The 27082-nt window shown below is 38.8% G+C and overlaps 1 long non-coding RNA gene across 1 annotated transcript in view; it reads left to right on the top strand.

Annotated features, from left to right (window-relative positions):
- The first annotated feature begins 3200 nt into the window (after nucleotides 1–3200).
- The window catches only part of LOC128852920 (uncharacterized), a 60593-nt gene continuing 36711 nt past the window's right edge, over nucleotides 3201–27082 (top strand). Inside the window, exons 1-2 of the long non-coding RNA XR_008451048.1 lie at nucleotides 3201–3372; nucleotides 12442–12515. This is a non-coding gene — a long non-coding RNA (uncharacterized LOC128852920). The remainder of the gene's footprint in view (nucleotides 3373–12441; nucleotides 12516–27082) is intronic.

Genomic DNA, 27082 nt, shown 5'->3' on the forward strand with positions numbered 1-27082 from the left:
TTAAACATCATTGTGTTTATAACTTCTTGCAGGCTATTATTTCTTGCTTGAAATGGTAGCTAAAATGAAAAAAAAAAGGTAATATTTTCAGAAGTATAAAGATTTCAGTAATCAGCTGATATAAGTTGCTTTTGGTCATCTAGGTCTTTTGAAAATCTTCCCTGAAGTCCTTGCTCGAGTGAAAGGAGCTTTACAAGATAAAAAATGGCAAACAAGGGACTTTTCATCCAGTGACATCATTTACACTGTAAAGAGGGTGTAAAAATCTATTCTTCTCAGACCTGTTTTGCTGCAAGCCATGTACAGAAATTTTACAGTAAATGCTGACACTACATGAATAGAAATGAAGCCCCAGCCAGTGGCTTCCCTACTGCATGTGCCTACCAGGCCCTCTTTCAGCTGACACTTCTCATATAGATACGGAAGAGTTCTCTTAACTACTGTGTTTTTCAGCGCTTAATCCCCTATAATCAATTTGATTTTACACAGGAAACACTTGTTTAGGGATTCTAATACTAATTCGAAACAATTATACAGTTATTAAACCCCCGTCTAAGGATAAAATGAAGACAAGGGCTGACAGCAATCCCTGCTTTCATCCAAGCTTGTCTGAATTTTGGAAAGGCTTTTAAAATAAGTATTTTTTTATTATTATTATTAACTACATCATGCAGAAACCATAGGAAACATCTAGTTGCTAATTATTGTTGTTTTCAGCAATACCTTTCTGAATTTCACAATCGGCAAAGTCCAGGTTACAGATGATCTGGTTTGTCCACAAATAATCTACATCTCATGTAAACCTGGTGAGGTTTATAACAGAATGAGAAAAGCCAAGTGCATCTACCAAGAAGCAATAAAAATCTTGACATTCAAAAACAGGTTCCCAGAATATTATCTAAATTACCATGGAAATCTTCTAAAGGACGTGTGTTACCTTCTGCAGAACAGACAACTGAGTTGTGTCCAATGCCTTAAACTATTCCAATTAAAATAATCATAATAATAATTTCTGAGGGTGGAAAGGATGATACTTTGTTTATGAATTACCATAGCAGCCACTAAATTTATCCAGGAGGCGGAAACAATACTTCTCATAACCTTTCTACGCTATCTAAGATTGAAACTACTGTTTGAAACACCGCAGCCTGCATTATGGTGCCACCAGTGAAAAGAATGAAGGAGCGGATGGCTGTCACAAAGCCGTTGGACACCACCTGTGTGAACCACTGGGCTGAGCTGCTTTCTCCAGCAGACCATAAACTGGCTGCGCATTGGCAAGCCTTGGCGTAGTCTCCTTTCTCTCTGCAGGATCCTTTCTTTTCTGCTGATAGACATTAGGAGAACAAAGTATACGTCAACGTGTAGCAATCAAAAGCAGGTGCTACGGTGGGGTTTGCTTGTAGAAGAAGACATGAGGAAGTGCTATGGGTAGATTGAGCGGAGAGTGCTAAGATTTAATGCGGTTACCTCGAAACTACGCAAGAGGGATTTCACCCCACAGAGCTGAGCAGCAGCTGTGAGCTGTAACTGCCTCGCCAAACAGCCCAAGCGTAACCACCGGCTGCCTGGTTGGGCTGGGGGTCCCTCCCAGCAAGCTGGCCGGGCTTCACTGGTGTGACGGCGTTTAAGAGCATCATCCGGCTCCAGTGAAATCATCTTATATTTCAAGCAGTTGCAGCCAACAAACCTGTTCTTGAGAGTAACGGTAGTAAAGCTCTTGAAACATAGAGGAAAAATAGAGAGGGATTAAGGTAATGGAGACAATTTTTTTTCCTTTTAGCCAGTTTAGGAGCAGAGTTTTTTTCTGGATGTGTGAATTGCATTATTGAAATATCTGATATATGTAATTTTATTTAAAATCTATAGTTTACCCTAGCAGATAGGCATAAAGAAATTTTAGAGGAAAATAGAGGGATAAAAACCTGAGAGGTGTTGGGATAGTGAGGAATTGGGTGTTTTGTGGGGTGTTAAACACTGTACATGCTCTCAGCCGTTATCAGCACAAAGTTACTCGGCATAGGTTTTTATGTAATTGTGATACATTTAGGAAAACTAGCAATGATCAATGGGCATCAAACATTTCTGCTTTTATATTGAAATTATCTGTTCTCAATATACTGGGTTATGCCCTAAAATATGTACCATAACACACCAGTGTAAGAGCTGCTGATGAGTTTTCGAGACACATATTTCTTTATTTCTTCAGTTGCTGTATTACTGGGTTTTGTAAGAGACAATTTAGTATGCAAAAATGCTCCATGGATTTTTACACACTGAGTTAGAGCCAAAACGTTCCTCGGGCTATTGCAGTATTGGCAACGTTCCCTAAATGTGACTTGCAAACATGCAGTTGAAAACAATACAGATGTAAATGAGTGAGAATCTTGTAATTCTAATTCCATAATACTTTTATCACTCAATTCAGATGCTTGTGGTTCATTAAAAAGCACAAAAGAAGTGCCCTTTTATTTTTCAAAGATATATTATTCCTAAAAGTCTTTCAGGCATTTGGGCACAGCAGTTTTGATCTACATTATGAAATCATCACAGAAAATGTTACCTTAGTAAAAAGCTGTGAACTGCAATGTCTGGGCTGATTAAAACCTGGCATTACAAGGCAGCAATAAGCAATATAGGGAATGTATTCTAGTGGAATGGCTGTGTATATGCCTGGCAGAGCTGAAAGGTATCGGAATGGCTGAGCTCAGTGTCAGAGTTCCTGTACCGACGTCACATATCAGAGATTTGCCATAGCTCAGTGAGTAGGACCTGGGCCAAGCCAGAGGATCTTACTTCTGTCTTAACGGTTGCCATAATGGTATACTCTCAACCATAAAGTTGTGGATGTATCTCCTTTTATCATCTACTTAAGTGCCCAGAGCAAAAAAAAGTCCAATTGCTGAGGGCTTTTTTTCACCACTACAGATCTGTGCTCTACTGCTTCTAAGTGGCACGTTGTTGAGTGTCGATAGGTTTGGTTTAGTTGGCACCAACTGCAGGCTGCAGAAATCCCAATGGCCTCAAAATCCTTCCTTTATTTTACAAGAATTAGAGCAGCTCATTTTTATATAGAATAGTCATTGTGTTGAAAAGATCCGTCAGATATTCGGTGCTCTTCGTTCTTGTTTTTTTCCAGGTGATGACACAACTCAAAGGGAAGTTAATTAGCTTTAACTACTGACCATTAGAGAAGAAATTTCACCTCTACCAATTCTGATGATTTAACAGAAATGCCTATTCAGAGCTATCCAGAAAAAGGAGTTGCTGGTGGTGTCATCTCATGTACTCACACTGGGCATGGAGAAGCCTACAGGCTGCTCTGGGTTACGCTGTGTTTCTCATCTCAATCTTGAAGCCCTGCTGTGGGAGGTAAGAGCTCAACTCACCCACAAAGCACATTGCTTTCCCCTGCTAGAGAGAGGCTGTGTGACAACATGGTGGGAGTGTTCACCAAACCTGGCAAGGGGTTTTCTCTTCACAAACTCTGCTGCTGAACGTCTTCCTCCATTTAAAGTAGTGGTTTTCGGATCAGGTTTTTTAACTGATCATTTCAGTTACAGCAAAATTTTTTGTCATGCTTTCTCTCTGTCCTTAACTAATTTCTACTCAAGATACTTGGACTTGCTGATGGATGATACTGCAGAAACGCTTTTCAATTATCCGCATGAGTTATCGGGCTATTCCTCTTAATCAATATTATCATAAACATTTTCAAAATTTTTCCATAAACATTCTTACAAACAAACATTAACATTCTCAAATGCTTTCAAAAACTCGTGGAAGAGTGACAAATAGACTATTATTGAAATTGCTTTTCTTGAAATGAACGTTCCTGAGTATATTCTGGGGTGTTAGCCCAATTGGGTTGTCAATCTGTGTTCATTCATCTTTCTTGTAGTTCTGAACTTTAAAGATAATGGTTTCAAAGATATTATTGTGATGAGTAGAGCAAACATACCTTAAAAAAAATATCAGTGGTACAGACCTTGGCAATTTATTTACACAATTTATTTTAAATAAATTAAAGGCTGATACAGAGATCAGAAATAAGGGCACGGAAAAGATTAGCGTACTAAGTAAAATTAGAGGTAGAACTTCTTAATACTGAACTCCCAAAGAAACTACGTATCTTTGCACAGACCATAATAATGGCCAGTTACAGGAACTGAAAAACAAGTAAGTTAGGCTCATAGAACCATAGAATAGTTTCGGTTGGAAGAGATCTTTAAAGCCCATCCAGTCCAATGCCCCTGCAGTGAGCAGGGACATCTTCAAGTCCATCAGGTTACTCAGAACCCCATCCAGCCTGGCCTTGAATGCTTCCAGGAATGAAGCATTGACCACCTCTCTGGAAAACCAGTGTTTCACCACTCTCAGCATAAAAAATTTCTTCCTTTTATCCAGTCTGAATCTTCCCTCCTTTAGTATAAAACCACTCCCCCTTGTCCTATGATAACAGGCCTTACTAAAAAGTCTGTCCTCATCTTTCTACCCCCTTTAAGTACTTAAAAGCCACAATAAGTTCTCCCTAGAGCCTTCTCTTCTCCAGGCTGAACAATCCAAACTCTTACATCCTTTCCTCATATAAGAGGTGCTCCAGCCCTCTGATCATCTTTGTGGCCTCCAATGGACCAGCTCCACCAGATCCATGTCTTTCCTATGCTGAGGACTTCAGAGCAGAACACAGATGAGGTCTCACCAGGGTGAAGTAGAAGGGCAGAATCACCTCCCTCGCCCCGCTGGCCATGCTTCGTATGATGCAATCCGGGATACAGTTGGCTTTGAGCGGAGAGTTCACAGAGCCAGCTCGTGTCCAGCTTCTCATCCACAGGCACGCCCATGTCTTTCTCTGCAGGGCTGCTCTCCATCCTTCCACCCCCCAGTTTGTATTGATATTGGGAGTCACCCCAACCCAGGACCAGGACCTTGCTCTTGGCCTTGTTGAACTGCATGAGGCCCACTTCTCAAGCTTTTCCAGGTCCTTCTGGACAGGATTGCATCCCTCAGGTGTGTCAACCACACCATTAAGGTTGGTGTAATCTGCAAACTTGCTGAGGGTGTACTTGATCCCACTGTCTATAACACTGATGAACCTATCAAACAGTATTGGTCTTACTATGGACCCCTAAGAGACACCACTAGTCACCAATCTCCATCAGGACACTGGACTCTATGAAATAAAATAGGATATGAACAACTGAGGGGGTGTTTTGTCCACAATGAAATTTTAAGAATTAAAATTTTAACAATTTCATTGTCCTATTCATTTTAAGAATTATTCTACTTTAGTTATAAATTGAGTGAGACATGCATCCTTTGTTTTAACATTAACCTTCTGTTTCCATCAAGGAGATCAATTTGAAGGTATCCAAATATTGGAATTCTGGAAAATCAGGAGTATTTTAAATATTAGAAATTTTTTCCTCTGAACAGTATTCTGTCTGAATCTAAGCTGAAGTTTCTTGCATGAAACTGTTCAGGGTGAAGAGTCTGATACTTGAGTGCACGACTCTTCTCTTTTCTCTATTAATTTCTTGCACAACTAGTTGCACATTGGAGAAAAAAAAGGTGAGTGAAGAAGGGGAAAAGAGCTTGTTTTGTTTTTAGAATGAGATTTTTGTATCAAAGTTGTAGTTTTCCGGTGCACAGAGGGTAGGTTGGTGGGATGAGATTGTTACGTTCTAGGGAACACTACTGTCTATTGGATGTATATTGCACATTACTGAAAAACCTAATAAATGATCTGGGAAATGCAAGAAGACAAAGGAGATTTTCAAATAAAACAGGAAAGGCCAAGGGAACTGTATTCTAAGAAATGCACTTAGGTGCTTTTTGCAGGTAGTGAGTAACTGTGTCTTCCCATTCCTCAAGTACTGAACTGAGTGTTCTGAGATTTAACAATCTCATAGAGGAATCACCTTTCCCCATCAGGATGTCTGAAGGACATTTCAGAATCTTGTTATTTCGGTGGGCACCTGCATATCTTGTTCTTAGCATACTTGCCTTAGGAAGGAAAGCACTTGGGATTCAGCTCGGGCTCCTCAGATTTTTGCAAAACAAAGCTAATGAAATGCTGCCTCGGTTATGTTGATATCTCCCGTAATTATTTCTATTGTAACTTAGCAATTGTGTTTTCTTCGTACATCGAGGATTAACACCCTGTTAACGTGATTAATGTCCCTGTTTCTTTTCTATACTTTCCACAACACCTAATACCTTTTGAATACTTCAAAAAGACAACATTTCATGAGGTCATAGTTAATCAAAGTATAGAACTAAGGAAAAATAGTATAAGTAGATTTATTTTCCTCCTGCCATTTCCTGTGCATGTCTTCACTGTTCAGAATCAAAACCAAAGGAGTGATGCTAAATGCTTACCTGTACAATACCATAAAAGTCAATGCAGATTTAGAATTAAGAAACTGTCGTTTGGGTTTTGTTTTTTTTCTTCTTTATAATGATTAATATATACAAAGCTTTAAATACCTATTGTGAAAGCAATCGATGTATCAAATTTTTGCGCAATGATTGAGGTGGGAAGAATCTCTGTGGAATTGATGGACGATCTGGTATTGCATGTCATGGGATACTGTTAAGGGATGTAAAAATCCTGTTAGCATTTGGTGTGCTCATTTTCACAGCCGTTTCAGTAGGTTTTTCGCTGACATTCATTCTAACTGACTTGAATAATCAGGCAAATACAAACAAAATCCCAGATTCGTAGTACTGAACTTCTGCAGCAGATCATGCCTTCTCCCACCCTTCGACCCCCCAGTACTCAAAAATACACAGATGAGATGTGTGAGAGTAAAAGTATGAATAAATGTTCTTTAGGCCAGGGACAGAGCACATAATATTGTTAACTTTTTTCAAGATATGGCACATAAAACACCTTGGTAAAACCTCCCTGTTCAGTGGGTGGTTTTATCTGTTTATTAATAGCTACACCAAAGCCATTAGAAAATGATATTGAAATAAGGAAAGGATCAAACCAACAATGAGTCCATAGGTACATGAAGATGAAATGTTAAGCGTATGAAATTAATGGTTGGACTCGATGATCTAAGAGGTCTTTTCCAACCTAATGATTCCATGTTTCTATGAAATAGTCATGGTTTATTAATGTTGGGTAATTTTAAAACGTAGATGACAAGCGTGGTATTTCTGTTCTGTAGATCTCTGATATTTGAATTGTATAGTTCAATTAGCTTAATTGTGTTTTTCTATAACATATTTTAAGAGCAACAGTAAATATTTTTATTATTGTATGTACTTTACTCGCAGCAGGGATTTTTTTCCACCTAAATTGTCTGGGACCTTTTAAAAGAGTTGATAGTTGTTTTAAATTAAAACAATCCATCACTATTGCAGGATACGAAAGCCTCAATCCTTCAAATAACTTAATGCAAATATATGTTGCGCCAAACATGCAGATCTAGAGAAACTTATTTCCTCCATAATTACATGCAGATTCTAATTCTGTCCTCTTACCTCGTTGTGTTATTTTGATTGCACGCCTCCGCACTGCAGCTCTGAGCAGGGAACTCCCCTAATGCCGCTGTAATTATCTCACAGAAAGAGTTCCTCCTACTCAATACCCTTTCATTTTGCATTTGACTTTCTAAAATTTTATTCAGCTTTATCTTCGTGCACCCTTATATTGAAAAAATCTAAAATATATCGTGCTTAAATATATTAAAAAATCAGCAAATGAAAATTGTGGTCAAATAATTTTAAATTTTACAGAGGTTTTATGCTTTATTTAGTGCACATTTGTACTCACATCTAGTTTCTTATTGAGCTGTATAAGCAAGAGGTGTACTTTTTTGTGAAAATTATGAAGATAAGGTGAATAATCATGTTAGAGACAATCCAATTCTATCATTCTGAACAATGTCTTTCTTAATTTTTCTGATAGTCATTAAATCTAATTTAATTAAATTCATGATGACATATGAGGAAAAAAGCTCCTTTTGACATAAAAGAACAAGACCTGACTGCAAGAACTTCTTTGTTCTTAGGCATTTTAGCATCTTAGAAGCAATTAACTCTTGTTGCTTGATTTAACCAAATGCACTGCTCTTAAAGCATCCCAAGGGCCGGTTAAATTATTTTAGGGTGTGAAGAGCCAAGGTAAAGCAATCGCCACTCTAGTCTGGAGTGAAGTACTTGCTGGCAAAATAGAAGTTTCTTTTAAACCATTTGGTGCTGCTAACTGAATATAAATACAGATGGGATAACACTGCTTAAAAAAATACAAAGCTCAGCCAAACAAAAGAAAAAAAACCAAACAGCATATTCCTGGGAACATGGAGATTCAAAATATTTACTTTTTCTTTATCATGTTTTTTATATATATATACATATGTGTGTGTGTTTATATATGTCATCTCCCATTCCTTTGAAAGTGCAATTTACTGCCTCATGACACCGTTTTTAGTCCAGCTCTGCAGTTCAAATTATTCTGAGTTTTTCTGGCTGAAATAGGCAGATTTAGACTAGATGTAAGGAGGAATCTCTTCACCAGGAGAGTGGTGAGGCCCTGGCCCAGGTTGCCCAGGGAAGCTGTGGCTGCCCCATCCCTGGAGGTGTTCCAGGCCAGGTTGGATGGGCCTTGGGCAGCCTGAGCCAGTGGGAGGTGTCCCTGCCCATGGCAGGGGGGTTGGAACTGGAGGATCTTTAAGATCTCTTCCAACCCAAACTCTTCTATGGTTCTCTTCATAAAATACATTACAAATGAAAAACACCTATCGAAGCTGCTACAAGAGGAGCCACTGCTGAAGTTTAAGTCTTACTGAAATCAGTCTTACTGATTTTAGACTGTTAGCCTACACTGTTAATTTGCCATAATGTACAGAAGTAAATTCTTAGCAGTTAAGCTTCCTCCTTTAAATAATCTATTGGTATTTGCACAATCCTTTCTCTCCACAAACTCAATATAAGTTGCCCTTGTCAGAGTTTTCCCCATTGGTAGGCATTGTTTTGTAGATAAACAAAACAGCTGGTTTGATAACACATTCCACCTACTGTGAATTTATCAGAGAGCAATTTGCAATTGTATCCCCCACAACTTTCTAATTCAGGAAATAAAACTGTGTGAAAGTAATCATTACTTTCATAAATACTTCTCTCTCTTGTGTACTTAATTGCTTCACCAAATGAGTGAATATCATGTCCTATTCATCTACATACATGTTAACAGAAATCTTTTTGACTTAGAACCATTTTGTAAATGGAAACAGACTACAGAAAAAAAATGAATTCTTCCTTTTATGGGCTAAAAAATCTCCTAATCTTGAAAGCCATCTGTTTTTTCCCAGTTGCATCATTTGGACTAAAATTGGAGAGAAAGTTCCATGCAAATAATGAAGATGCCATTTCCCTCCACAAATCATCTTTAATTAATTCAAATGTTATCCCAGTCATGGGATAACATAGGTGGTAAACGAAGATGGTGTAAGTAAAAGACAAGCATTGTGTCTTGCTTTTCCTGTGAAAGTATTTTCAATATCAAAGAGAATCAGAAATGTTTAAGAAGTATGTTGCTTGGAAAAAAGTCTCATAGATGTTGTCTGCAAAGCCCTAGATCAAAAGATCACATCGATGACAGCCATAAAAGCTTTCTGAAGAATGTAAAAGCTTAACAAAAATCTTCATCTGTTTCAATTAAAGAAAAACATTTCTGTACCCCCTAAGTAGAAATCTTCTGGAGGATTTGCCTGCTGGATTCTCAGACAGAAGCAATGTTTATTAAAAAAAGAGGACTTTACTTTGACTACATAAGCTTTAGACGGGCCTCGCTTTATGCTTGATGTTGATAGAGGGTTTTCAGTATTACACCTGAAGGATTTTCTACAAATAAATTCTGGAGGATTAGCCTTTTTTTTTATTGCAGATCTATTTTCTGAGGCAAGCGGCAATCTCGAGGTATGTCATTTATGCTATTATAGACTCGCATTTCTACTGGAATGAATGGTGTTATTTTCTTAGACAATTTGTTTTGACAGTAGAAAAATATGTTTTAGAAGTATAAGCCTGTCAGTTCTGTTGGTCAAAGGGGCTATCAACATGGTTCCTTTTTTCTTTCTTCCTTTATTTAAAACTCCGGACAAAAGCAGAGCAGATACGGATTTGATAGGTAAAAAGCACAGGAGTTGTTCTAACGCTGACTGTGAAAGGACGATCTAGAAGAGAGATGAAACCAGCAGTGTGGAAACAGTCAGCACATAGTCCTTTCTTTCTAGTCCACTGAGTTATCGCGAAGGGTGACGTAGAAGCCTAAGGAACGAAGCCTTATCAGTCCTAACTTGAAGACTTTTGTTCATAGAGGATCTTCAGTTTGCTTCATTTGCTCTGTTGAGCTGCCTAAAATAACTGTCGTGCCCATCACAGTCATCTCATGAGGCTTCAGAAATCCTCTGATGTGATGAACGGAGCTTGTGCCGCCCACAGCCTCACCTGCTTCCATTCTTTATAGATGACTTCTGGAGAAAGAGTAGTGGTAAAAGACTTGAGGAGTAAATAAGCCTCATCTGTGAAGCATTACCTGATAAAACACTACAGAAACAGAGTATGAGCTGACTTCCACGTAGACTTCTCAGCTATTGACATACCCTATCCTTGTTTATGTCAATTAATTCCTCATTTTTTGTATTCAATGCAGAAGTTTTGTATAAGTTGTGTTAAGACAGGGTGCTTCAAGTTCATCAGGCTTATTGAATAGGTGGAAATAGCATAGAACTATAGAATCATAGAATGTCCTGAGCTGGAAGGGACCCACAAGGATCATCAAGTCCAAATCCTGTCCCTGCACAGGACAGCTCCAAGATTCACATCACATGTCTGAGGATGTTGTCTAAAAGCTTCTTGAATATTGTTAAGCTTGGCATCGTGATTGCTTCCCTGAGGAGCTGTTCCAGTGTTCCATCACCCTCTGGGTGATTCAGCACGATATAAATGATTATTGTCAATATATTCAAAGGAATTAGGAGGCAGTAATTTCCCTCTGCTGATTTTTAGATAAAAGCCACTTGCTCTTTGTCCGTTGTGACATTTTCTGTAGCTTCTGGGCATGAATGTCTTATGTTCCCTCTGACTCAGCCAGAGATTAAAAAAAAATTCCATCTTTTTGATTCCTGGGGAGGTGTGTTTCATTAAGCCAGTGTATGGTCTCAGCTTTGTTCACACATTTAATTGCAGTCATAGAATCCTTGTACTTTGTTAATAGACTTAATTGGTTAGCAAGAGCAGCAGCTGTAAGAGAACTGTTTCTCAGATCTCTACTCAGAAAAATTCCACTGCCTGTTTGTTAGCAGTGAAGGATAAGAGATGTCGGGCAGCGTGAATAAGAACCCAGCTATAAATGCTTCATATAAAACTAGTTTATTGGTTCATGCCATTAGATTTTTGCTGTGAAAGACTTGCAGACAAAAGTCATGCTGTAAAGCAAAGCCCTTGTGTTGAAAAATATTTTGCAACGTTGTTTTCTAATTCTAGTAAAATAATATTTTTTTTAAAAAAATTATTCATTTCATCAAACCATTATTAGGAGCCCGCTAATTTTACTCTTTGTTTTCTTGTTAAATCCAATAGTTTTATTTTAATGAGTTAACTACAGGTGTCTAAAATGCTTTTAGTTTATACACTGTATCCAAATTGATATAAATCCACTCAGGCAATTAATTCTATCTCTCCAGTCCTTGGCAGAGAAGCTGTGTGAATGCATGGAGGTTTTACTGGCATGGGTCAAAGCAATAGGTTTCAATTCTGTGTTTCATATTCTTGCTATGAATGTTTTAAAAAAACTAATATTAAAATACATATCTTTGAGAGAAAGATGGTAAAACTTGACTGAGAACCACTACTGATATCTATTATGAAACAATCAAATTAATCACGTAATGCAAGTATAGAAAACACAAAATATGTTTTATTCCTTGAAATGAAGAGTAATCTCAGTTTTCATCGTAAAACATTATTGTTCAACTTTAAAGAGACGCTATGCTATTCATACTTCTCATTGAACCGTAACAAAAAATATCAGTAATGACTGGATGCTTGTCTTTGATCTTCTGCAGAAAATAGAATCTGGTCTTCCACAGAAAGAAAAATATTTGTGTTCTCTTTCTTTCTTACTGTTTTTACTTTTTTCAAAGGGAGGTGGAACTTTCTGTAACCGCTTCTAACAATATCAGCATTTGTTGTCACTAAGACATTTCTCTCTCAAAACCTAACCAGGTATTTCTGAAAATACCTTTATCTACTGCTGCAGAGTTGTAATAGTCGTATCAGAGTGTGTTAACTCTCTTTATTACTGTTTAACATCCTACTAATTAATTAGTAGATTTTTTTTTAGTAGAAGGAAGAATTACAGATCTTCTTTTTAAAAAATATAAATCCATATTTTTCTTGTTTTAAATCTACCGTATAATCATACAGGTGGTAAACGAGGATGAACCAATCACATACCATCGATCCAACACAGCTTTTGGTCAGTGTTTTGCTTCATGAAGGTAAGCATCATAAATTATCTTGTAAAAGATCTGGGTGGTGGCATTGGAGCATATGGAGTGTTAAATGAACATTTAAAACTATAAAATGCCACGGTATGTAGCAATTCTGCCTCATTAGCAGCAAGAAATTCTGGGGAATCTTTATGAATGCTGGTGCAGCAGTGCACAATCTCATTTTGTTCACGTGGAAACTACTGAAGTGTAATAGATACAGGACAGCATAACTTGAATGGAGGCAAATCGTGTTTTGGGAGTAATTACATTATTTTGAGTATCATTTTTGTTTACATTGAAAAAGAAAATGAAAATATAACACCCCCACCTCACGCCTGAAAAGTTGCAAAGAGGACTCACTGCAGGAAATACTGGAAGATGATATCTCAGAAATAAGATGTGCTCCTTGAGTCTAAACAACTGGGAAATTGGGGCTCATGTTAGTTCTGTGGGTGCTTTAGGCTCTGCAGCAGTGACTAGAAATCTGCAACAATAAAGACCATATTTTGTACCACAGTTACAGTTCTGGGATGCTCCAATATTGGGCACCTCCAGAGTTAGAGGTCTGCTTTCCCCAGAGCCCAGGATTTATCAGCCATCTGAAAGCTGTGGCTGTCTTGTGGTCCATGGACTCTGCTTGTTCCACATGATGGGTTCTAACTCGACAGAAAACCAATCTGAATGTTCTCAGGCCCTTTTCTGCTGACCCTCAATAACATTTTGAACCACGTGCGGAGTTTATTGCTTTGCTGGAAAATTATCCTATATTTTTGCCAATCTTTGAAGTTCACAGATGTGGGGAGTGAAGCCTCTGTTTTATACAGAAAAGAAAAAGAATGCCTCTGACACTGGTGCATACAAAAAATTGAGAGAGAAATATTGTACTTCGTATGGCTCGAGGTTTTGTTTCGTATTTTCAGAGAGGACCATCTCGCTAAGGATAAAGGAGGACTTTCAGAATTTTCCGTGTATTGCCATGCCTGATTCAACAAGCTGGTAATTTCACAGCCACTGCATGTTTGTTACAGGCAGGCAGTGCTGTCAGGGCACTCCAGTCATGTGGCATCATTTAATGCTTCTGAAACTGTGGGATTACTCTTTCCTTTACAGTGCTGCATGTCTTGTGGCCTTAAGACACAGTACCCGTGTCACCATGAGATACGTAATAGTTCATCAGTGTGATTTTTGCTTCTGCTGTCATTCAGATTTGCAGCAATGGTGAGATGATAATATTTTATCCCAATGCTCTTTTTATTTTATTCCTTTCGGCAACATGCAGTGCCAACTTGAACTGAATTACTAGATTAATAAATTATATTAATAAGGCATGATCTAGTAGAGCAGTCAATCACTTACAAGTCTGGAGGGAGCTTAAAACCAGAAGATTGCAGTTCTCAAGTCATGTACTTCTTGCTCGGAGACGATCTCTCTCCTCTGATTTTAGAGCCAGGCACAGATGCACATCCTGAGAAGGAAAAGGTATAACAAACTTAATGACCTCCTTAAGTCATTACAACCATTTTCATTGAGTTCAAAGGAGTTTAAAAGTCAATTCGTTGCTAGCTGCCACAAAATGCTGACATCCTATTCTGTGGCTCAGATGTGATATGATTCCGCTCATTAGCAGAATAGCGTAGCATCGTACCTCATCACATCAAAGACAAATCACTTGTTCTATAAAAGACGAAAATTGTTTATAGAACTTTGTAAAGTTTTTCCCTGGTTTTATCGCTCTATATAACATGAGGTATATCAGCTCTCGTGAGGTATGTCTAAGCTATCTGATTTCAGCTGTGCTTGCTTCCTTTTCTTCTCTAAACCAACACAATTGAAAGTTTCATTATTGTGTTAATGTAGTGACATATAAATGAGTTGTTTCAGAGGATGTGGAACTGGCACTATCGTCTATCTTTCCTTCAGCCAACTTTTACACTGGTCAAGTAACTGAAACGCAGAACTTGCCCAGCTCCTTAAAAATTATGAACCTCTAGGATTTTTGAATAACCATCCAGAAGAAAACCAACAAAAGTCTTTAGCCTCAAAATTTTCTGCCCCAAGATAAATTGGAAGACCTTGCTCTGTCGTTTGGTATATAGTTTATGGTAGTGGCCTCAATGCTTTTCAATAATGATGTGTTCTAGAATCACTAGGAAGATCCTGAGTTCCTCAATCTTGCTGTTTTCTGGTCCTGGAAATAAATTGAAGGGCTTTATGGAAAATCTTAAGACCAGGGTGGAACAAACTGACTATATAATAATCCAGTAGGTTGTACCACTGTTTAAACTAAAAACAGGATTAATGAAACATAAGAGCTGTCTCTCACAGCTGTGCTAAGCAAATTCTGCAAGATTGAGCCCAAAAAGAAACAGTAACAGGGAGGTCTAATCTAAAGTTTTACATAAATGTTTGAATAATGATCTCCATCTAACAAGATTTTTGCACCCATCTAATAAGGTTTCTATCATTTCTTAATGTTGAGTATTTAGTGTTACCTTTTCCTCACATATCTGTGGAAATTTAAAGTGTAAATCCTGATTGCAGTGTGTTATAAAATATCTGTTGTTTGCAGGACTTGAAAGCATTTTCTCTGACTATACTATATGTGTTCTAAACTTGCTTTACATTGGATGCTGTTGTGCTTTAAATCTACTCAGCAGCCAAGCACCACTCCGTCACTCTCTCACACCTCCACCCCCATGGAATGGGGGAGAGAATTGTAAGAGTCAAAGAGAGAAAACTCATGGGTTGAGATAAAGACAGTTTAGCAGGTAGTGCAAAAGCCACACACACAAGCAAAGCAAAACAAGAAATTCATTCACCACTTCCCATCAGCAGACAGGTGTTCAGCCATCTCCAGGACAGCAGAGCTCCATCATGCATGATGGTCACTTGGGAAGACAAAACACCATCACTCCAAACCTCCCCTCCTACCTTTTCTTCCTCCAGTTTTACAAGCTGAGCATGAAGTCCTTGGGCGTAGAATATCTTTGCGGTCAGTTGGGATCAGCTGTCCTAGCTGTGTCCCCTCCCACCTTCTTGTGTACCCTGAGGCAGGTGCAACCACCCGAACAAGGACCCAACAAAGATCATGGCCTTCCAAGGACCTGAGAAATGTTGGGCTGGCGAAAGATGTAAAGATGGGGGCTTCCCAGCTGTTGGAACCCCCATTTTCCACCCCTGACCTCATGCTGGGAGGAGGTGGAGAAGCATGGCCAGGCACACAGCCCCAGAAGATGCAGGACCCCACCAGAGTGACAGATCCCACTCAACCGTGGTGTAAAATGGGGTTTAAGCCAATTTCTCCTCATGTCAGAAGCCCCTCAAGGTCACTCTCAGAGACACTGCTCAGCAATAACTGAAACATCCCTGTGTTACCAATATTCTTTCCATCACAAATCCAAAGCACAGCCCCACACCATCTACTGTGAAGAAAATTAACTCTGCCCCAACCAAACCCAGTACAAGAGGTTTTGCAGTGTAAGACAGCTGTGATTTGCCATAAAGTTGGGAAGAAATATTCTTCTCCTGGACTTATTCCCTAGGGAATTCTTTTGACCTTGCTTGTTAGCAGAAGATTTGTAGTGAGATGCAAATGAATGTAAATCGTTAACATTATGCTACACAACATAAGGCAGCGTAATGGTCTTGTGTACATTGTAACACTCCAAAAAACCATAACATCAGCTATCATTTGCATTCTTTATTCTTAGATGCAGAATTTACTGCCTTCCGTCTGTGAAATACAGCTCCAGCTACTGTATATGGGAGAAACGTGCCAGTGGTAATTAATGACATGCTGTTTAATGAAATAATGAAACCCAAGCCATAAAGTTCTGGTACACTCAAATAACCGTATGAATGTTTTTCATTCACAAATTATGTTTGGTAGAGAGAGGAAAATCCCTAGTGATTTACTAAGGGAATGGAAGCTGTGTCCTGCTGTAAGCAGTTCAGTGTGCTGGTATACGCTGTACTTGCTTCACGGTCCTTTCGGGTTGTGACATGCGATTGATTTCTTTTGTAATTGGGCATCAGGATTGCCATTTGCCTGAGGTTTAGTCCTTATTTAAAATACCCAAGTGGAAGATTTTAAACAGACTTCTAGAAACTGGGCTGAAGCAGCGTGGACTAGGAGCAGTGAAAATAAGTATCAGTTATAACGGAGCCATGGGTGCTGGCTCAGGTCCATTCCTGCTGCGCACCCATAGAACAGCTTTGCATAAGCAATTTAGTTGTTTGGTGCATTAAATGGTTATTGCTTTACTGGATGCATTGGGGGGGCGGAGGCGGACTGACTTGTTAATTACGTTCAAGGCTCAGTGGAGCTCCTTTAAGGCTTATTGCAAGAGAGAAAATCAGCCATATGCGTGCCAGCTTCTCGAAATGGATAAAGAAGTCATCAGTATTTGGAAGAGCTTGTTCTGGTCTCGTGCAATTAAGTCCTAAAGGAAATTGAGTAGTCTTTGATGGTGCTGGGAGGAAACACGCTTAATGCTAGCGTGCGGGTCTATGGCTATCAGTGCTTGCATGCTGCCAGGAATCCAAACTCTGCAGCTAATTTGTTACTCCCTGCTGAGAGTCCACTTGTGGCTCTGAAACGATGATATCCCTTCTTGTTCTGAAAAAACATGGTTTTCTGTCCACCATCGCTGTGATGGCACTGCTAACGGCTTGATTCTTATGGATCGTGCTGACTTTCTAATATAACCTGTAATTGAACATACAGTCTTATGTTTCTATAGAGCTTTATCCAAACGTTTACTAAATTAAAGGAAAAGGATCTCACAGTAGGACAGGTTATTAATCCATTTTAAAAAGCTGCATTGTGATTGAGAGCAGCCCTGCGGAGAAGGACTTGGGGTGCTGGTTGATGAGAAGCTCGACATGATTCAGCAATGTGCGCTCGCAGCCCAGAAGGCCAGCGTGTCCTGGGCTGCATCCAAAGCAGCGTGGCCAGCAGGGCGAGGGAGGGGATTCTGACCCTCTGTTCCTCTCTTGGGAGACCCCACCTAGAGGATTGTGTCCAGTTCTGGAATCCTCAACAGAAGAAGGAGATGGAGCTGTTGGAATGGGTCCAGAGGAGGGCTACAAAGATGGTCAGAGGGCTGGAGCACCTCCCAGGAGGACAGGCTGAGAGAATTGAGGTTGTTCAGCCTGGAGGAGAGAAGGCTCCCAGGAGACCTTGGAGCCACATTCCAGTACCTGAAGTGGCTACAGGAAAGCTGGGGAGGGGCTGTTTACAAAGGCTTGTGGGGATAGGACAAGGGGCAATGGGCATAAACTGGAGAGGGGCAGATTTAGACTGGACAGAAGGAGGAATTTCTTCCCCATGAGGGTGGTGAGGCACTGGCCCAGGTTGCCCAGGGAAGGTGTGGCTGCCCCATCCCTGGAGGTGTTCCAGGCCAGGTTGGATGGGCCTTGGGCAGCCTGAGCCAGTGGGAGGTGTCCCTGCCCATGGCAGGGGGGTGGAACTGGATGATCTTTAAGGTCCCTTCCAACCCAAACTATTCTGTGATTCTATGAATAAAATTCTATGGGATTCTGTTGATTTCATAGCTCAAACACTTCCAGATTATTTTTGATTTTTGTTTTCTTTTCTTAGTATGGAGAATCATTATAAAAGCTGTTTGTAAAACTTTTGGGGGGCCTTCAGATAAGAGCACCAAAGGTAGATATATTTGAAAAGTTCAGCATCCATAATCAGTTAAAGAGATGAGATACTTTTGTGGGATTGATTCAGTTGTAGCAAGAGACACAATCCCTACTGATTTCAAGGGGTGTGTGTTTTCATCCTGCATGTTCAGATGAGCTCATGTTTAGGTTATAGAGCTCTTTGAAAATCTGTCTAATGGAATTTCAGTGATTGCTGCTGAGAGCTGAGCAGTTCTGGAAGGTTGGTACCTACCTATGTACCTAAATAACAACCAGATTTCTTTTTAAATCCTGGCTTCCAGAGGGAGCATTCATCACTTGAAGTTCTGGTCTCATTCTAAATGTTGGGTTTGCATAAATACCACATGTTGCTATCTACAAAGAGTCACTGATGTTAGTGCTTTTCAAGTATGCAGGAAGTAGAAAGAAAGGTAGAGTATATAATTTGATTTGACTTTTTGCTTATATTCACACAGTGCTCTCAGTCTAAGTAAAATATGAGCTCAGGTCTTTGCTCTTTACTTTAATAAACTGGTAAACTGAAATAGAGCTTCATCTGAAACACAACACCAGGATTAGGAACTTAAGTCACAGCATCTGCGAGCGTAGTTCCTCCTATGAGGCAAATTCATGTCAGGAAGACACTTCCTTGCTTCCTGTTCTTGATTTCTGTAACACAATATCCAGTCGTTAATTGTTTATGGCTTTTTCTCCTGCATATAATTTTACCCTTTTGTGAGTCAGCAATTTTCCAAGAAAGAAAAAAAACATGAATTTTATGAAGCCAGAAGGGTGTTCTGACAGTAGACTATGACGCTTCTCTGTGTAGTTACCCTTTATGGGCTGGACTTGATGCTTTTTTTCCCCCCCCCGAGACGCAGAAGGACTTGATTTGATTTTTCAGTTGCTCAGACACGTTGCATACAGCTATAATAAGCATTGCAATGAGCTCCCTGGCGATTTATCACGGTTTGGATTCAGCCGTGACCTCGTTGTGTTGCCAAAGTTTGATACACCTCCTTATGAGGCTGCTTACTCCATGGAAGAAAACCGTAGGAAGCCTGGCTAGACCTCTGTAGTTGAAATCTTTGTGAAGATCTCATTCTTATGAAAAGCTGTTTTACCTTTCCTTATAGCAGCATATGAAGTGCTCTGGCTGAACGCGTTAGGGCTTTCAACTCTCTAATACAGTAGTATTGCAGTTAATACTTTGCCTTACATATGGATATAACTGCAAGAGAAGAGGAAAAAACATATATGAGACTAACACAGGCTAAAATTAAATATTCAAATCAATATTTATCATTTTTAAAAGCGAATATTTTGCTGAATTCTGCTTTTGGATTCTGTGTCAGAGTAGATATATTGGTTAACCAGAGTGCCGTCCGTTTTCAACAATTCCACTTTGAACAGAATTGTGGTCTTTGAGGCTGTGTCTTCATGGAAAAAAATATTTTTTCTTTTGCCTGCCTAAGATCCCAGAGAGGAAGCTGAGCCAACAGAAAAATAGAAAGAAAAGAAGTATAGGAATTCTTCTGAGTAGAAAGGAGAGGCAAGGGAGAGCCTGACTCTTTAGTTTCTTCTTCGAAGACTCTTGATAATTTACTCTAGGGTCATTAGTTTTGAGGAGGGAAGGAATTCCATGCTTGACAGCAAGAAACAAGCATTATTTACATAATTGTGCAGGCAACTCATGTTCTTTTTCACAAAATGAGTTTCAATGGACAAAGAATGGTGACTACAGCGTTAAAGCTTGGGAAGACTTCACTGAGACCAAAAGCATCAGTGACAGGGCTCTGACAGAAATAGGTACAATACAGACAAATCATCAGAAATATTTTCATTAGTACAGTGTGACAGTTTTGAGGAAAGAACGTGTATTAAGAGTCCAAAATATACAGAAAGAAAAACCATGCAGGGTTGCACACGAGGCAAGTTGCTTGAGGGAGGTTGGAGAGGTGATTCTATCAAATGTGCTGAGGGGTCTTTCTTGTTATATTGAATTTGGAGTATATGCCAGGTACAAAAACAGTGTTAGCGAGAATGTTCCAGATGGATCTTATCCTGAGCCAGCAGCCAACTGTATCAATGATTTAATTGACTTTATGCCGCAGAATGAAGTGGCAGCAAAATGTCCAACATATGATTCCTTTTATTACTGCTGATGCCATAAGTGACACTTTCCTTGGACTACCAACACCTAGTAATTAGTATTCACCACCATCGGTACTATTTTCACCTGTCAATATGTGATTCTTGTTGGTTAATTCGATATTTTAGCAATAAAGTAATCTCTGCTACCTGATTTAATCCATCCTCTTTTCTGTAACTACTGCCTCATTCTGAAAAATTGGACCAGCATGGAAATAGCTAGTTTTTAATCACGGTTAAAATTAAAATACTAATTGCTAGAACTAGAACCAACTACAGTATTTATTATATTTATATAAAGTCCTCAAATGGAAAAAAAATTACCAGGTGAGAAATCTGAAATGAATAACAGTCTGATGTGCAAACATGGCAGAAATATGGTCTGTATTAACGTGTGTTGCTGTAAAGACTCCTGGATTTCTCACAGCTTTCTTAAAGGCAGGAAATGTCCCTAAAAAAAATCACAATGTCATTTCACTTATTAAAATCCCAGGAGGCATATCTTGAAGGTAATTATTTATAACAACTTTTCCTTTTCCACCCTAGAGCACTTTTGTGTATACGTTGTATATATTGAACACCTCATTATTCAACAGCCGTTTATCTTACCTATAATTAGGAGTTAAATAAGTGAAAAACACCGAGCATTTTTTTTATAGGAGCTTTTAATAACACGCACAATCTGCTGTATTATCCACAATCCCTATTGGAAAAAAAAATAAATAAGTAAAACTAAAACATATTTTAGATGAGTAAAACCAAATCCTGACTGACAACTTTTGTGTCTGTTGGAGTAGATACAATTCTGAAATTACTGACATATTACGTTTTCATCCACCTTGGAAGAAAATGGATGTGTACTGAAAATGCTGACAAACCCCTTTCGACGACGTTGCCATCGGATGCTGATATAATTAAGTCCCAGAATAGGGTACAGCATGTTAGTGATACAGCCTGTCAGTAATTTTGCAGTGATTTATGATCTGCTCCTAACAAGAGAGCACCGCCAGGACAAGCATTACTGCACACATTGTTAAGAGGAAACATTCTCTACTCAACTTTTAAAGAGAAATGTTACCATTAGGTTTTCTAGATGAGATCTTTTCAATGATATTTAGTTACCTGTAGGTACAAATAGGTGCTGGCTATAATTCTCAAAGGCTACAGGCAACTCAGTACTGCTCATTTAAATAAGCATCAAGTCGCTCTGAATATAAAACTCAAAAGCGATGCAGTAAAGAAACAACATTCAAAACTTTTGTTTTCAGGTCAAATGTGTGTGGACAGCATTATTTCCACCAAACATTAAGCAGTTAAATATAATTGAAAAGTGTCCATTTAGCTAAAATTAGCCCTCCGATTGCTCTGTACGATAAGGGCTACCAGTAGGCAGAAAACATGATTTATGATATGTCAAGAAAAGATAGCAGTAATAATGAACAACTAAAATCAAGGGGGCTCTTAAGGAGGACAACAATAACATTTAAATACCTTATTACATTACATTGTCTATGAGAAAGCGTACAAGGAAATCATTTAAAGTCACTTCAGTCGACCTTTAATGTGATGCTTGTTCCTTGCACCCATCTTAGCACTGCTTCTCTTCTCCCATTGAATTCTGAAATGGATTCTTTTCTGCCGATCGAGTTCCCATTACGCATTACTGAACTGTGTCTGTTGTGGTGGGCTTCCATGCAGACATATACTGTAGCTGTTCCTGGTTTTCAGAAAAACCTGTGGTGACCTGATACACTGTTTAAATCAATGTGAGAAGGAAAGAAAAATGAAAAGTTGTTTTATTTAAAATAATTTTCAGGATGTGCATTTCTCATTTTCCTGTGAAATGCAGCCTGTGGGAACAGCTGGCTCACAAGCTGATACATAAAGAGCAGAGGACAACCACCCAGGTGGGGGAGGGAGCAGTTGGACAGCTGAGAAGATCCAACACATCTTGAGGAAGACTCCTCAATAACATCCCTAATAAATATTATGTCACTCAACAAGGTACAAAGAGTGATGTAGGTTCCAGTGTCAGCTCCCACTTGTCTGAGGGTGTTTGTAGAATGAAAAGAGATGTTTTACAATAAATAAGCTAGGGGTTTTTTTTTCTGTTGGGTTTTTAATAGAAAAATGAAATTACATCTTTTCTATGCTCACTGTGAAGGTCAAGGTACAAAATCATGATGGCTTCTGGATAAGCCACAGAACATTGTCTTTCAGAACAGAATGCTCTGCAGTTCCAGGGACATCTTGGTATAGATCCAGACTAAAGATTAAACTTTGCTCTAGATTTCCACCTCAGCTACTTTTGTTTGGCCTGGTTATAAATAGTAACCTGAGTGCAATTTGGGCTTTTTAGGCAACCAAACTACCTGTGATTCTGGTGACGCAGTTCCCCCATGTGCCCCTTCTAATAAAACTTTTGCCCAATGGACCACTGAGGTCAAGTAATTATAATCACGGTCATGTAACCTGGATTCTAATAGTAATTTTAAAAATTCAAAATGAAATGGAAAATAATAAAGGCACCTGTGATATAAATATCATTCCGATTCTGTGAACTGGAGTTAGAAAAAAACCCCTAACTCTTCCACAATGTAACTACGCTATTTCTTATATAAAGGCAATTGAAATGAAAGTATTAAACTTGTTTTAACGGCATCGCACTTCAATGAGCGTAATGAAAAATCTCATTCTTGCAAAGTCACGAACTTCCCTCCTGAAGGGCAGCCTCCAGCTGGGCAGCCTGCAAGGGAAAGTATTCCAGACTTGAGTCAAACCTTTAGTCCTGACTATTCACTCACGGGGCTGTAAAACCCGAACATTTGATTAGCACAACAGCCGTACGAGTGTGAGCATTTCGCAGCGTGTTGCTTTTACACTTGTGCCTTCAAGTAACAAGTTATTTCTCAGTTTAGATTATTTGCACCCATCTGGGCCTTTCAGGTGCTGTTTAAGACTTATGTGAATAACTTATTCCCTTTCTTAATATACTTGCTAAAATAGTCACTGTTTTAGAACAAGTGGATTCCGGTTTGGCTTTGGTATTACGATTGCGTATTTTTAAATGCAGTGGACCACAAGAATACACATTCTAGATGTGTTCAGCTCTCCAGCAGAGGAGTGAAATGGCATCAGCAGCACAGAGCACTGTCAAACGGGCACATTCTCTTCAGCACGTAAAGCAGTCATGATATTTCAGTGAGCGTCTGAGAGTATTGCACTGTATTTTCTTGCCCTGATTGGAAGATAAGAAGAGAAAGGATTTTGTTAATGTGACTTTAAATGATTTTCAATATTGATGAGGTCTGAAAAAATGAGCAGAGCTTTTACAGTAAGTTCTGTCACTGTATTTAACAGGACCTGAACCAGACCCCTGTTTGGTGGTGATCACGTTATCACAAGCCTTGAAATCAGGGTGACGTGCAAAGATAAATCACCAGTTGTTTTCAGAGTGACATAATGAGATAGGAATACAACAACTGCATAACTGAAATAAAATAGGTAGTTCATGGAATGGAAATACAGACATTGGTGAAATGCTCTGTAAAGCTGGAAAAGTTAGAAGCTGGCAGTAAGACAAAATTCCTGACAATCTTGCCACAGTTGTGCTGGCAGGGATAATGACCCGTCCCCTACCTCCCCTGCTGCTTTCCTCATATTATATCTTTCATTTGCCTCCCATTTCCTAAGCCTTTAGGAGTTGCATTATTAATAATATGAACAGCTCTTCATGATATTCTCCTACGTAGTTTCTTTTGTGTATCTTCTAACACATCTGAGTTGTATTCTGAATTAATGTTTAAAAATATTTGCAGTTTTGTGCTACATCAAAAAGAACAAAGCACACGGATTGTTCTGTCGTATTTGTAGTTCTGATCTACTTATGAATGCTTAGATAAAGTCTGTTGATGTCAATAGATATTCAATTTAGATTCCAACCTGTATTGCATAGAAAAGTCTCTCGGGGTTAAAAATGAAGTTGTGATGCATCGTTAAGCAATGCAAGATCCGTTGTTCAGGGGGAGATTTATTCTAGTTACCTGTTCTTCATTCGCTTAATTGAAATTGCTCTCCTTTAATAGTTTTAACTTAAGCCCCGAGGGCAAGAGGTCTGAGCGATGACAACCTGTATCAGTCGCTGTCGGGTGCAAATGAGTGATGTGGTAGACATACAGCCAATGGCCAAGGGCTGTCACTAAGGCTTTGCAAAAGTGGCCATATTTCATTTCAAAAACATTTCTTAGGGACAAGCAGCATTTTCAAGACCTTTTCCTTCACGGTGAAAGTTCAGCGTGCCTTTCCCAGGACACGGTGTTTGTTTGTCAAAGTACTAAAGTGTTATTCTGAATACAAAACTACAATTTCTCTGGTTTGCTACAATGAGAGCGTAACAGCTTTGATGCAGAAATAAGCTTCCATTCGGAGCAACGCATCTGTGATTTCCAATGCAGCAATTACAATAAGATGTTTTCTGAACGGTAAAAACCTTATTACTCTAATTTCTACTGATCTTGGGTTTTTTTTTTCACAACATTCAGGTCTTGCTTAATTTATCTGTCATCCGAGACCTAAGTCAAATTTTACTTTTTAGCTTAGTCCATTTCAGTTTTAGTAGTTTTAGTGAGACCATTCTGGTTTTTAGTTTAGTCCAGTCCCTGATTCTCCTCAAAGCCCCCTGTCCTGGTGATTTTAACTTTATATGTCTGATGGTACCTTTTAGAGACGTTTACTCTCAGAAGGAAAACAGTACTGCTGAAAGAAAGAGTTGCATAAACACATACATATTTTTAAATACTATTCATTCCACCTCTACCTTTTATTTCCTGATATTCCTTTCCCTGCCAAAGCAAACTACTTAGACACAGGAGGACATACCCTGAAATCTCCATCAGCACACATTCATGGTTATTGCACGGATATCAGGCGCTCCCTGATCTCCTCATTCCACTTCAACACTTAACTTATCCTAAAGAATTTGGCTATTTAACTGATTGAAGTTTAGCTGCCAAAAATGTGGTGGTATAGACTAATAATACAAGAAGTTTGACCTAATAATCTGTGATCAACAAATAATTGGGACTCTCCTTAGCAGCAAGAACAAAAATTGCTTGGCTGTTCTTGATTTAATTATTTGAAAATTGCCGTGTATCGATTTTCTTCAAATTGTTTACTACTATTTCTTATATTTGGTGAACAATAAAGTGCAGCTTATAAAATGACTATAATTTAATTTAAAGAAAAATCTAAAAGCCAACAGAATAGGAAATACCTTTGTATTGAGGAAAACCCTAAATGTGTAATTGGTTTGGTGCAGCAGTGGCTGATGTGAACATGAGAATTCTCTCATCAAAAGTGTCTCACTCAGGAAATACATTGAATCTTCTACAGTTGCTGTTGTGCTGTCTGTAAAGAAACACATGAAATACATAATAGAAATGCTTGACTATCTATTTAGAAGATGTCAAAGAACTTTTGTTCTGCATTCTTATCCACTATTTAAGAAAGTATCTGTCTTTCTGTGGTAAAAAAACATACATTAATTGCTAACATCTACAGGTCACTGCTATTTAATTCCAAAATAGTTTTACAGCAAGTGTTCATATATGTTAAAATAAAACTACTATTACAAAAATATTACTCGCTCTCTATAAAATATAGAGATCTGCAGCTTATGTGGATTTCACCTTTTGTACTTGTTTTTAAAATTAGTATTAGAAATTTTTAAATCCATGCTTTAATTTCAGTCAGAGGGATTAGCTTTGGAAAACCGCATAAATGTCTTAGTAGTGTTCATTACAGTTATTAACTTTACTAAGACCTGAGTTTTGTGTTTGTATATGCCATTTAGATTTCATTCTACACTGATAAATGATAAATCTTCTGTGATTGTTCCTGCAACAATGGAGAACCTTTGAGCAATAATTCAAAATCATGAAGGTATTTACTTGGTGGCTGTAAAGATGGAGAAAATACTGTCTGTCTGTAAACTAGTTCAGAACTAGAGAGACTTTCAAGAAAAACAATGTGCCTGAAGCATGAGAACGGTTGACTATAAAGCCCTTTGGGAACCCATGTTTGCTACAAGACGTTTTCTTCATTCATACAGCCTTCCCCCTCTTAGGACAGAGAATTTGAGAGAGCTATGAAGAGTCAGCGAACAGAGAAATTTCAGTTCTCTGGTTGCCACCACGCTGCCTCATGAATACACACGCTCTTATGGAGTAGAAACTTGATGTGGGAGTACCTGAGCCCTGTCAATCCTTTTTGTTCAGATTCTGGCTATTAGTGAAGAATGATATTTTTTCACCTGTGACACCTGGGTAAATGTAGCTACATGTAAATCCATTTGAGATGGTTAGAAATAAGAGTCAAGAAATGGGATCTGAGGACGACCCATTTAAGAGAGGTGTCCTTTGCCTCAGGGCTACTGAAATCAGCAGTTAAGACTTCTGTTGAATTGTGTATGTACATTATAGACTAGAAGAATTTCTTCATTGTGAGAGTGGTGAGGCCCTGGCCCAGGTTGCCCAGGGCAGTTGTGGCTGCCCCATCCCTGGAAGTGTTCAAGGCCAGGTTGAATAGGACCTTGGGCAGCCTGAGCCAGTGGGAGGTGTCCCTGCCCATGGCAGGGGGGATGGAACTGGATGATCTTTAAGTTTCCTTCCAACCCAAACTCTTTTATGATTCTGTGATTCTGTCCATAACGGTTTGTATCTTGCAGCAATGGAAAGTGCTTGAAGAACCCATAGCTATGAATATGTATAATA

This window comes from Cuculus canorus, chromosome 8 (assembly GCF_017976375.1).
Source record: "Cuculus canorus isolate bCucCan1 chromosome 8, bCucCan1.pri, whole genome shotgun sequence".
Taxonomy (NCBI): domain Eukaryota; kingdom Metazoa; phylum Chordata; class Aves; order Cuculiformes; family Cuculidae; genus Cuculus; species Cuculus canorus.